General features: G+C 34.2%; 1 protein-coding gene across 1 annotated transcript in view; it reads left to right on the forward strand.

Annotated features, from left to right (window-relative positions):
- Window positions 1-493: 493 nt before the first annotated feature.
- The window catches only part of Pgant5 (polypeptide N-acetylgalactosaminyltransferase 5), a 325,123-nt gene continuing 313,521 nt past the window's right edge, over window positions 494-12,095 (forward strand). Inside the window, exon 1 of the mRNA XM_090394846.1 lies at window positions 494-600. The gene's annotated coding sequence lies outside the window, so the exon portion shown is untranslated. The remainder of the gene's footprint in view (window positions 601-12,095) is intronic.

Below are 12,095 nucleotides of genomic sequence, written 5' to 3' on the forward strand. Positions count from 1 at the left end.
GTACTGTTACCCTTACGTTTTCTTATATTCGATATCAAAATAATATACCATTAAAATATACTTAAAACTAGGAATATATTCGATATTTTATGGGTGTGAGTTTGTACTAACCGTGAGCCATTAAGATTTCTTATTCTTGTTCATCTTACCTCCGTTTTAATGTCGGGTTAATCTGCCCGCAGACTGTATATTTTTTAAGAAAAACTTGGACGCCATGTGTGCTTTTAGAGCAAACTTTGTACTATATGCATGCTTTTGTAGAAACACATGGAAACGTTTCCATACAAAATGAAAGTTTTAACTTGGGTCGAGTTTAGCAGTCAATTCAGGTCCAAAGACATTGCTAATCTTATGAGACTGTGATATCCTTCGGTAGCAAAAGATGGCAGATTAATGAACTAGGTAACCCGGAAATGACGTTATGACCAATAACGCTGGTGACATGGCGCGTGTACTATGCAGCCGGATGATAGTCGCATTTCGAGTTTGTTAAGAGCACAGTGGTGTAGATAGGTATAGAAGTGGAAATTTCACAGCTGTTATGTGTTCCGAATGTGTGATTTGGAGCTTCGTGAACATCTCTACTATGTTAAGTTAACGGTAAGTTAATCTTCTCTCACAGTGAGTGATTTTCAACCCAATATATTACTCGTTGCTGCTTTTCATATAGTTTTTGAATGTGAAAAAGGAAGCGTGTTCGATCCTGAGACACTTGTTTGTTATTATACCACATTTGTTCACAAGTAATAACAAAAGTGTTGCTCGCAACTTTAAGCCGCTGTTAATATTAATATATATAGTGAAATATTTTTCAGTATTTTCTTAAGCAGGACAAGTTGCCTAAGTAGTCTAATCTTTCTCCGTTTTAGCTATAATCGTGTGTGTTTCGTTAACAGTTAATATTCTTAGCAAGTATTCTCGGAGGAAAATATTATAGTCACATATTAGATAATAATAATAAGCTAACGCCTTTTCATTCCCCTATTCACATATTAGATTTATTCACAATTCTTTAACTTATATACATTAGGTAAGAACAGAGACTCGCACAGAAGTTTCACTTAGGGAATGCTGAAAGGGAAATGATTCCCTAGTTTGCTATTCCAGGGCAGTTGAGTTAAAATAAATAAATAAATAAAATAAACGAATACAACTAATAAATACTTTTCTCTTGATATGGTAGGAATGTATTTGTTTACGTTAATAATGGATGATGTAAGTAAAGAAGCCAAAGAAAAATATTTTAATTTTCATGGTATTTTTAATAATTTGAATCAGTTGGCTGGAAATATTCACGAAACCCAAAGGGCAATAAAATTAAAGAGAATAAATAATTATATTATTTATTAAGAATTCCGGAATGTTATTTGATCGTACACATTCCTTAGTGTAGTTGATTAACATATTCATTACTCAGTACATTAAATGTATTAATAGTCAGTTCAGGATAGCATAAATTGATAAAATATACAGACATAAATGGAAACAATATATTATATTTGATGATGTACAAGTGTGAAAGGTTTTATAAGTCATAATCAAAAGATTACATACTTTATCCATTTTCTGTTTTTCAATCTACACTTTCCATCATTAAAGAAATGTATGCAAGCATACAGCATAATCTTGTTGAAATATCTGTATTATGGTAGCCCTTCAACTGGCATAATATTCATTTATCATCCTTTAAATAGTGTTAATTACATAGCTGACTAATGTCACTTGTTATTACAGCAGGCCAGTATTTACTTCCTTATTCTTATATAGACTTTGTATGAGCAAAATTCTTCTTCTTCTTAAGCAAACTTGATTCTATGCATGAATTATATTGTTGTTGTTATTCTTACCTAGCCACTCCAATAAATGTAATTTTGTCAGTTAATTGGATGTGCTCTGACAAGTATTTCTTATCTTATGGAAAACTGGGTGGGGAGGGAGGGGTACAACATTTTCCTGAAGGTAAAATCCTTTCCTTTCACTGCTATATGAGACTGACTCCTCAACTTCAGATGAAAAGTCCTTGTAATATTCCTTGCTTCCTGGATGGAATTTGGACCTGGATTGTTCTTTCCACTCAAATGAAGAGTATTATTTTTTTAGCTTTTCAGTGTATACTGTTCTTTATTAGAGTGATTTTTAAGAGATGATCATTTCAGTCCTCACAGATATTCTAAATGCAGAAGATGCATATTATGTATAGGTAATACAAAGAGTAACTTACAGTGAAAGCATCACTCTTAGTATAGAAGTATTATCATGAATGGTATTTAATGTACATACTAGGCATTAGCTTATGTTTGAATTGTATTCATAATAGAAAATGAAATAGAATTGTGTAAAACCTTCATTGAATCATGGGACATTATGGGAGAACAATTAACATTCCACACTAATCTGCTCTATCCTAATACACTAGTAATCTACTTTATATGACACTTCACAACTATGTTAATCTGCCTAGACATGTATTTTTATCTGTCTTGCACATCTATTAATGGTGTTCTCTGGCCGAACTAGTACCTACCGAATAAGTAGGAAAAAAACTGCTACCTCTGTATGAGACCAGCTAACGCACCTTTAGTTGACAAGTCATAAAGATTTCTCCAAATCTAGATGGGATTTGAACCTAGTTCTATTACTGACAGAACTGTGGATGTTCTTGAATATAGATAATAAATATGATATTTTTAGCTTATGAAATTGTTACCAATTTTTTGTTTGCTTTGAAAATGTAAACATGGAGAGCATATTCAGTATAATTCAGTTTGTGAAGTACAATGTACTTCCCGAACCAATCAGAGCATATTCTAGTTAAATTTCAAAACTGATGCTACGAACAAAGTTCATTTGGTAATGGTAGTGTGTGTGCTTTGGTTGGAAGTACTTGGGTTCAAATCCTATCTAGGATGTGAAAAAAACCTTAAGTTGCTTTTTGACTGAAAGTGAGTTTACTGGTTACACATGGAGGTGTCAGAGTTTTTTTTTTTTTTTTTTTGTCCTACAATACCAACAAACTGGCCAGAAACATGTGTAATTCACGGACTTAGCACACTATGAAAATATGATTAAATGCCTTGGCATAACATTATTTAGGTATCTGTGAAGCCTTACTTGGCTATAATAGGCTATTGAGTCTAACACACTAACGGGAAGATATGATGAATGACACATTATTAGTTGCTTTGTATTTGTAACATTAAATATGTTGACTTGTTCTATTAAAGTTTCTGAGATTCATTCCGATCAGTTATTACCAATTTTTATTTCTATATGCTAGATGTGTGTGTGTGTGGGGGGGGACAAACAAGAAGAATGTGTTTTTGCTTAATCAGATTTTGAGAGGATTTGTTCACTTTGCTTTATGAATCTTCCTAAGAATGGCATTTCTTTAATCTCTTGGAAGTCAAATGAATGAATTCAACCATTTAGGCATTAAAATCCTGTCAGATAAAGCTTTGTTTTTCCTTAGCAAACTATTAATATTTAGATGTTGCAGCATTTCAGAAACTTGATGAATCATCTAAATCAGCAGTTCCCAACCTTTCATGAATATTATGTAATGTACATACTAGGCATTAGCTTATGTTTGAATTGTATTCATAATAGAAAATGAAATGGAATTGTGTGGAACCTTCATTGAGTCATGGGACATTATGGGAGAATTAACATTCCAGACTAATCTGCACACTAATTCCACACTTTTCCACTTGTGTACCCTTTTAAACCCATTTCTATAAATTATATCCCTTGATTTTAAAATAGCTGTTTTTAAATACCGACATTTATTGTTCCATAACTAACGTTTTGCATTTTGTTTGCTTTGCTTGTTTTTCCGTCATTACTGATTATTTTTCATGTACCCCTGAACGGCCCAACATGTACCCCCCCCCAGATATGCGTACCACCGGATGGGAACCGATGATCTAAATGAATATTGATATGGAATAGTAAACCCTGATTCTTCCTACAATCGTTACTTTGGTTAATTGACCACATTTCACTATCACTTGTAGTTAAAATTTCAAAAAAAAAAAAAAAAAAAAAAAAACCCCTATAAATATTAGTGACCTAATTCAAAAGAAGGTTTCACTATGATTTTGTATCCTGATACTACACACACAAAAACATCAGCATTTTTTTTTTTAGTGTTTTCTGATTATTTTTGTCATTCTCTAATTTTTTTAGTAATTTACTGTTTGAAGGCAGCTAATTTATTAAGAAAATTTTCTCTGTTTCTTCTTTTTAATTTCAGCATTAATATTATTTCTAAGTCTCCACAGAGTCACAAAATATTCTGGAAAGCCAAATTCTGTATATACCACAATACCATACCATTCTTCAACTTGAACACTTTCACTGCTGGTGCAGTCCACCAATGCATACTGCTCCATGCAAAGAAAATGCACTCACTTCTTTACTCACACAGTCCTTATATAGCTTCCAGGAAGACCTCTAGTTTTCTCAGTGTGTTATTAAGTAGTTCCTCACTATCTTATTGTCTCCCCCCTCATCAATGTGTATCTCAATCACATCACCCCCCCCCCTCTTTCCATAATTAACATTTCACAGTACTGAGTCATTTGTCTGTTTGGCATGACAGCTGAAATTTTCAGATTTTTGAGTCCTTTTCATGTTTTGTCATCAAATAAATTCTTTTCTATATAGTGAAGTTTTGAAGTTGTCATGTTAAATAATGCTCTAGATTATTTCAGTTTCATTGTGGAATCTCCTCTGACTGGCATTTGAATATCAAAACTGTTGAAATTAGTGTGCTATACAGATATCTAATGATTACTTTATTGGGACATTTTTCATATACAAATAATTAATTCAAAGCTATTCACCACTGTTATGTTTAAATTCTTGAATTACATTTATTATTATTGCGTGACACCTCCAAGTAGTCTAAGGACTTATCGTGAGAGGGCACTCCTATCTGCTACACACATACTCTCCATTCCCCTGCTACTTAATTCTCTAGCCACACACAGTGACACTGCTACCATCATCACCAGCAACAACAATGGTATTTTCTGTCTGTAAATTGCATGTGTTCTCATGGCTGCTTTGCTTGTACATGAGATGAAAAATCTGAGTTTCCTGGAGAAAAAACTCAGCTACCTCTGTATGAAATTGGCTAACTCACCTTCAATTAAAAAAAAAACAAAAAAAACATATAACTTGTTTCTTGTGTTGTAATGGTAAGCTAATGAGAGAAGTTATCAGTGTTAAAAACAATTAAATGAATTAATTACTTTAATAATATATTGGGCATCCTGATAGATCTGTCCTATGATTTAGTCTGTCTGCTAAAATCATTATTTTGCTGTCCATATAATAAAATAACTGCTAGTTTCATATGACTTACTTCAGCCCTTAGACTATTATTATTATTATTCAGGCTTCCATGGAGTCAAAAGGCTCATTGTGGGAGGTCCTTCCTAGGAAACACAGTCTACCACTCCTTGAACTCATTGACCATTCTTGCCCTCACTACTCTATCAGGCAATGCATTCCATGGTTCAACCACCCTCCATGCAAAGAAACCACAGCTCACAGCTTCCCTTTCATAACTTCCAGGGGATGGCCCCTTGTCATCGCTCCTTCCTGCTATTCCACCAAGTGAAAGAACTCCCCAGTAACCCTGTAACTATCTCTCAACAGTTTAAAAGTCTCAAACATATCATCCCTCCTTCTTCCATATACCAAACTGCAGTCCACATTTCCTCAGCCGATCCTCATAAATAAAATTGTACAGTCCTGAAACCATCTTTGTTATCTGCCTTTGTACCCTTTCTATGGTTAATTTATCTTCTTCAAATCCTGGGGACCAAATTTGAGAACAATAGTCTAAGTGTGGTCTTCTTGTCCTTTAAGTATATAGTATCAATTTTGATACTATATACTTAAAGGACAAGCTATAAACTATTCATTACCTTTTTGTATTTGTTTCACGACATTTTATTTCATAATCATGGTGTAATGTCATTGTTATTGTTCTATCTGTTGCATTGTTTAATTCTTAGAATGTAATTTTATAATGCTACTGTCAAATTCTTCAATAGTTTCACGTTTTTTGTAACATTCTGAAATAATCTAGCTATTTTAATTTGGTTTTCTGAGATTTCAAGAATGCAACTGCCTTAGCTTTTATCTTCCATGAAGATATCTGTACTTTATTCTAGTTCTTGAAACAAGGTTGTATGTGATTTGAATGTTGTCCCAATATTTTCTTATTAGGTTCAAAATTATCCTGCTACATTTTAGATGATTTTAAACCAACATATTTTGGCAATAATCATAAGATAATCATTATTTTTAAGAAATATTTGAACCGAGATCCTGGAAATCATAGTGAGAACTTGACTATCAGGTAATAAACATTTTTAATGAACTTTAATTGAGAAAATGTGATGGCAGGCTGTATTTTGAAATAAAGTTTTAAATGACTATTTCCATTTACCTTTATCAATAAATTCTTGTCATATAAACAACAATCATAGATAACAATATTTCCACAATGTATTTTCTAAATTAACTCCATTCATGTGAATTAATGAATATTAATATATGACTTTGTACACCCGTACTGCTAGTTTCTAGTTATTGTTATTATTCGTGACACCTCCAAGGAGTCCGAAGACTCATCACAGGAGGACACCTACTGTACAACTCTCCGTCTCCACTACTACACAGAACGTCTACTACCAATCACCTACATCAACGCCATCTGCTGCCTACAACCACTGCTAGTATTTTTGTCTGCAAATTGCATGTGTTCTAAAGGGCTGATTTGTCTGTATGTGGGATGAAAAACCCTAGTTTCTGGGAGAAAAAAACCTGCTACCTCCGTATGAAAAAAAAAAAAACCTTCTTTTCATGAATCACCGATTTATTATTATTATGACGTAACGCTTCAAAGGAGTCAAAGAACTCATTGCAGGAGAGCACTCCACTCCACTACACACATCTAATCTAGTTGTGTGGTAGGTGTTTGCTTTACTACCTGGCAATCTGTAGGTTAATCCTACTGTGCCATGAATGTTCAAATTCTTTCCAACTCTGAAAATTGGTAGGATCATCTTTTAAGAATGATTTTTATTACTATGATACATATCACTGCCAAGATTGACAAAGAATAATAGGCACCACAAGAAAAGGTTGTAAAGTAAATTATACTGCCAAGAAATTATATTGTTTGAATCCTTTATCCAAGAGTAAGCAAAAAAAAGTTTGTGTGTGAAGTATCTTTATGACTAAGCTTTTGTATATGGAGGCTGATGATTTTGTATCAATTGCTTTAGTTCATAATGTTATGCATTAAGAGAGAGCCACTGCACAGACTGGTTTCAACCTTTATCGAAGTCGCATCAGTGGGAACCAGACATTTAGGAAGATACCGAAGTTGAATTCATGCAGAAGTTGTATATTTCTCATACACAAGCAGTGCTTTTTTTGATGGTGGAGGGGGGGGTGGAGACAGTACTTCACACCAGCACCTCTATATAAAGTGACACTTTGACATACAGATACTAAATAAATGTGTAAAAAATTACACATTTACCTAGTTTACAAAACAAAGTTTTAAAAATATTGTTTTAAAAATAAGCGCACTGTGTAAGTAGTGTAAAAAAAAAAAAAAAAAAAAAGGTGTATCACCCATATTGGTTTAAATGTAAATTATACTTGTTAAGAAATTATATTCTTGATTTATACAAGTATACTTGAGAAATGGCTGAGAAAAATTGCATTAGGGAATTTGGTGAAGAGCAATCTACATTCAGGCCAAATAGAGATTGCCTGGATCAGATTTTTCACTTTAAGACAAATAGTTGAGAAATCTAGGAATATAACAAGGATTTGTATTTAAGTTTTGTTGATCTGGAAAAGGCATATTACAAGATGCCAAGAGGAAAAGCTCTTGAAAGTGCTACAGTTATACAGCTCTTTTAAGCTGCAAGTCAGCAGTTAGAATTGAAGGAGGTACAGGAAAATGGTTTAATGTTAAATCAGGTGTGTGACAAGGGTGCACATTATCTCCACTGTTATTTGATATCAGATTTAATACCACTTTTGAAGTGGTATTAAATCACATTTTGAAGAAAGTGGTATTAAATCTGATATCAAAATTGATATCAGAATAAATCCAGTACAAGCCTGCAAGATTTCTTTAATAAATTGAATAATTGTTGTAATGAATTTTGTACATCAGCAATAAAAAAACATACAATGAAAATAGGCAGAAACATTGAAAACATTAACAGTATCCTGAGTGGTAAACCTATAGACAAGTAAAACATTTCAGATATTTAGGCACAAATTTTAGTGAAGATGGCAAATTAAAATTGGATATAGACAGCAGAATTAGCAAAGCTGGTATGGTAGGAAGTTAAGTGAATAAATTTATATTGAATAAGAAAGAGATTAGTCAGAACACTAAACTAGTTGTATACAATACAGTGTTCAAATCAATTTTAACTTATGGATCTGACAGGTGGGTTAGAAATACAACACTTGATATGAGAGTTCTGAGAAAGATTAATGGCATGAATGGCAGTATCTCATTAAAAATGAGGATATTAGAAAAGAACTTGCCATTGTTAGTATTCAGGAATGTTTTAGTAGAGCTAATCTCAGGTGGTATGGTCACTTAAACAGAATTGGAGAGGAAAGATGCAAAACAAGTGTTTTCTTTGGCAGGAAAAAGACCCAGAGGAAGACTAAGATGTAGGTGGATTGATACAGTAAAAAGTGCTTTAAAAAAGACATAAATATAATAGCTGATAATGTTGAAGTCTTTACAGGTACCAGATTAATTTGGAGGAAAATTGTTGATCAGAAGTTAGTAATGGTGTAACTTTTTCATGTAGTACTATTATAATTATCCTCTACACTCCCTGAGGGCACACATCAGGAATTTGATGATGACAAATCATATTCTTATTTATTACTTCATCCATGTAAATAAACAAAAATATTTCATATACAAATAAAGTTTGCATTGATAGGATATTAGTAATAATCTAAACATAATCAGGTAGTGCTGTCATAGTAGCCTGAACATCCTTTGAAGGTAGATATCAGGAAATTGATGATGATGGTTGATTATTACTATAAGTTGGAAGACAAAGAAAGATGTGGATGACATGCATCAGCAAATTAGCACAATGAGTTCAATCCGAATAATTGTTATAGGGGATTTCAGCTATCGATCCATAATTTGGAAGGAGGAAAGATCATGATGGAAAGAAAGCTGAATTTATACAGCCAATAAGAGATAATTACATGAAACTTAGCATGTGATGCAGGGGACATGAATTTGAGAGTGCTTGATCTGATGTTAGCATCAGAGGGTTTGTTCATAACCCTCTGATATTGTGAAGTGAGTAGTAGTAGTAGTGTGTGAGAGAAAGAAAACTGGACTGCAAGAGGGAATGAAATGATGGTGTTTGCGGGAACATATGGGTAGACTGGAAGAGAGCATGAGTAGGAATGATACGGGAATCAGTATCATTTCATGCCAGAATTATTAGAAATAAATGGGATGAAATTGTTTCATTGATAATTCATTCATCTGAAAATAATTGGAATAAGTGATTGTTGGATGTGGATAATATCCTGATGAAATAAAAATGAAGGGATATAATTTTTCTATAATGATAAGAAAGACAAATTAGGAAGGGAGAGAGAGAATCGCTGTTGAATAGCAGAGGTTATGCTCATAAAAATTGGAAATGTAAGAGAGAAATAGTGGTGCTTGTTTCAGGCAATATGGTACAAGGGAGGCATGATGAAATATTTAGTTAAATATTGCAGTATCCAGAAAATGCAGAGGATAATAACAAAGAAACATATAGGCAATTTGTCCTCCTAACAGCCTAACAAAGAAGAAAAGGGCATGCAAGGACCTAGAAACTTGAATTTGATCATATTATGAGAAGGGATTATAGATTGTTGGTGAATCTTCTTCCAGTTAGTGAGCATGACCATGGGGGGAGGGGGGGGATTGCCTGGGTGGTCACCAACCATATGAGGACTTGTGTGAGGAATTTGAATCTACATTAAATTAGAAGTTGGGTGGAAAGGAAATTCGGTGATTCTTGTCCAAGCATCACTGACTTCAATAAAGTAGGTGTGAAATGGATGAATGAAGAGATTAAGCATGCATTCTAGAACAAGAAGCATTATGTAGGTGGGATAATAATCAATTGCATAAGAAGTACAAAGAGCAAGTCAGGAAGGTAACTCACATGCAATAAAAGCAGCAATTAACCATGAGATAAAAAAAAATCAGTTCTTTTTGGTATGCATCTAGAAGTAAGAATGATTATGGGAGGATGGTATTGATGAAAATGTTGGAAAGGTAACTGCTGCACATGTTACCTTTGGTATGGGATTGTCTGCTGCAGAGGATGTAGTTGAGATATTAAATGAGCAGTTCATTTAGGTATTTCCTCCTCAAGCGCAACATGCAGAGCATGAGTGTGATTGGACTGATGATGAGTGAGCTGGAAGTATATTAGGAATTAAGTAAACTTTATATTAAGGTAGTAGGACTTGGTGACCGTTATAATTTAACATATTTTAGTTGTGGTTAAGGTATTGGAAAGTTAGAAGATTACAATCTCGAATTGGGTTTTTAATAGCAGCAGCATCTTCTCTCTCATGGTCAATATGGGTTTGCTAAAGGGAGATAATTTTTATTAGGCTATTTACAGTACAGCAACAGCATGACAGATGCATTGGAGTTAGATAACAGTGTAATGTGTTGAATAGGAGATTGTCTGTCTGATAGGTACCAACTAGGCATTTATGAGAGAGCAGTGTCCCAGAAGAGAAAGTCACTGTTAGTGTGTCCAAGAGATCATTTGTTTCACTGGTATGTTAATGATGCTGGTATGAGTTAAAAATTTAAATGGGGGTATATATTTGTTGCAGGTGATATTATCATTATTACCCTAACTCCTCATGGAGTCAAAAACTCATCTGGGAGGTCCCATCATCATACCGTGTCTTAAACACACTCAAACTCCTTGCAGACACCACACTCTCAGGCAAAGCATTCCAGTCATTCACAACTCTGCATGAAAAAAACCTGCCTCTCACTCCCCTACTCACACCCTCTTTATACAGTTTCCAGGGATGACCTCTGGTTCTCCCACTATTCTCTGTAGAACTTCTCCACCATTGATCTTATAACAACCCCTTACCAACTTGTAGGTCTCTATCATATCTCCCCTATTCCTCCTGTCCACCAGACTCTACAAATTACATCTTATCAATCTTTCTTCATTCTCGACATTCCAGAGATCAGAAACTATCTCAGTCGCCTTTGGACCCTTTTCCAACATCTCTTCATCCTTCTGAAAACCGGGTGACCAAATCTGGGCACAATAGTCCATGTGTGGCCAAATCAAAGCCTTATACAACGGAACAAGAATCTCCCTACTTCTACACGTCAATGTCCTCTGCATCATTCCCAGTAGCCTTTGTGTTGTCTTCACAATTTTGGCGATGTGTCCCCCTAAATTTTAGATCCTTATCCACTATCATCCCCAGATCTCTTATTTCCTCTGCCTCCAACAATATATTCTCACCAAGCATAAATTCTGCATCCCATCTTTGTTTTCCAAATTTTAAAACCTTACATTTTGCAACATTGAACTCATATCCCCATTTCTGTGCCCAATCACTCAATTTATTCAAGTCTTCTTGTAAGGCCACAACATCTTCACTATTTATGGTTCATCCCAACTTTGCATCATCTGCAAACAACTGAATATCTCCATCCAAATCTTCGCCAATATCATTAATATACAAGTTAAACAGTAGTGGCCCTAAAACATACCCCTGAGGCACTCCACTAGTGACTTTCCTTTTCTTGGGTATCGCACCCCCATACACAACTTGTTGATACCTATCAGATAGCCAGTCTCCAATCCAATGCACTAATCTAATATCCAACCCCATCTGCTCTAGTTTGACTGTCAACTTATCGTGAGGTACTCTATCAAAAGCCTTTGCGAAATCCAAGTATATTACTGTGTATCCTTCTCCTCTGTCCAAAGAAGCAGTCACTTTATTGTAATGAGTAT

The sequence above is a fragment of the Typopeltis vanoorti genome, chromosome 6, assembly GCF_054136105.1.
Source record: "Typopeltis vanoorti isolate ZY-2024b chromosome 6, IOZ_Tvanoo_1.0, whole genome shotgun sequence".
Taxonomy (NCBI): Eukaryota; Metazoa; Arthropoda; class Arachnida; order Uropygi; family Thelyphonidae; genus Typopeltis; species Typopeltis vanoorti.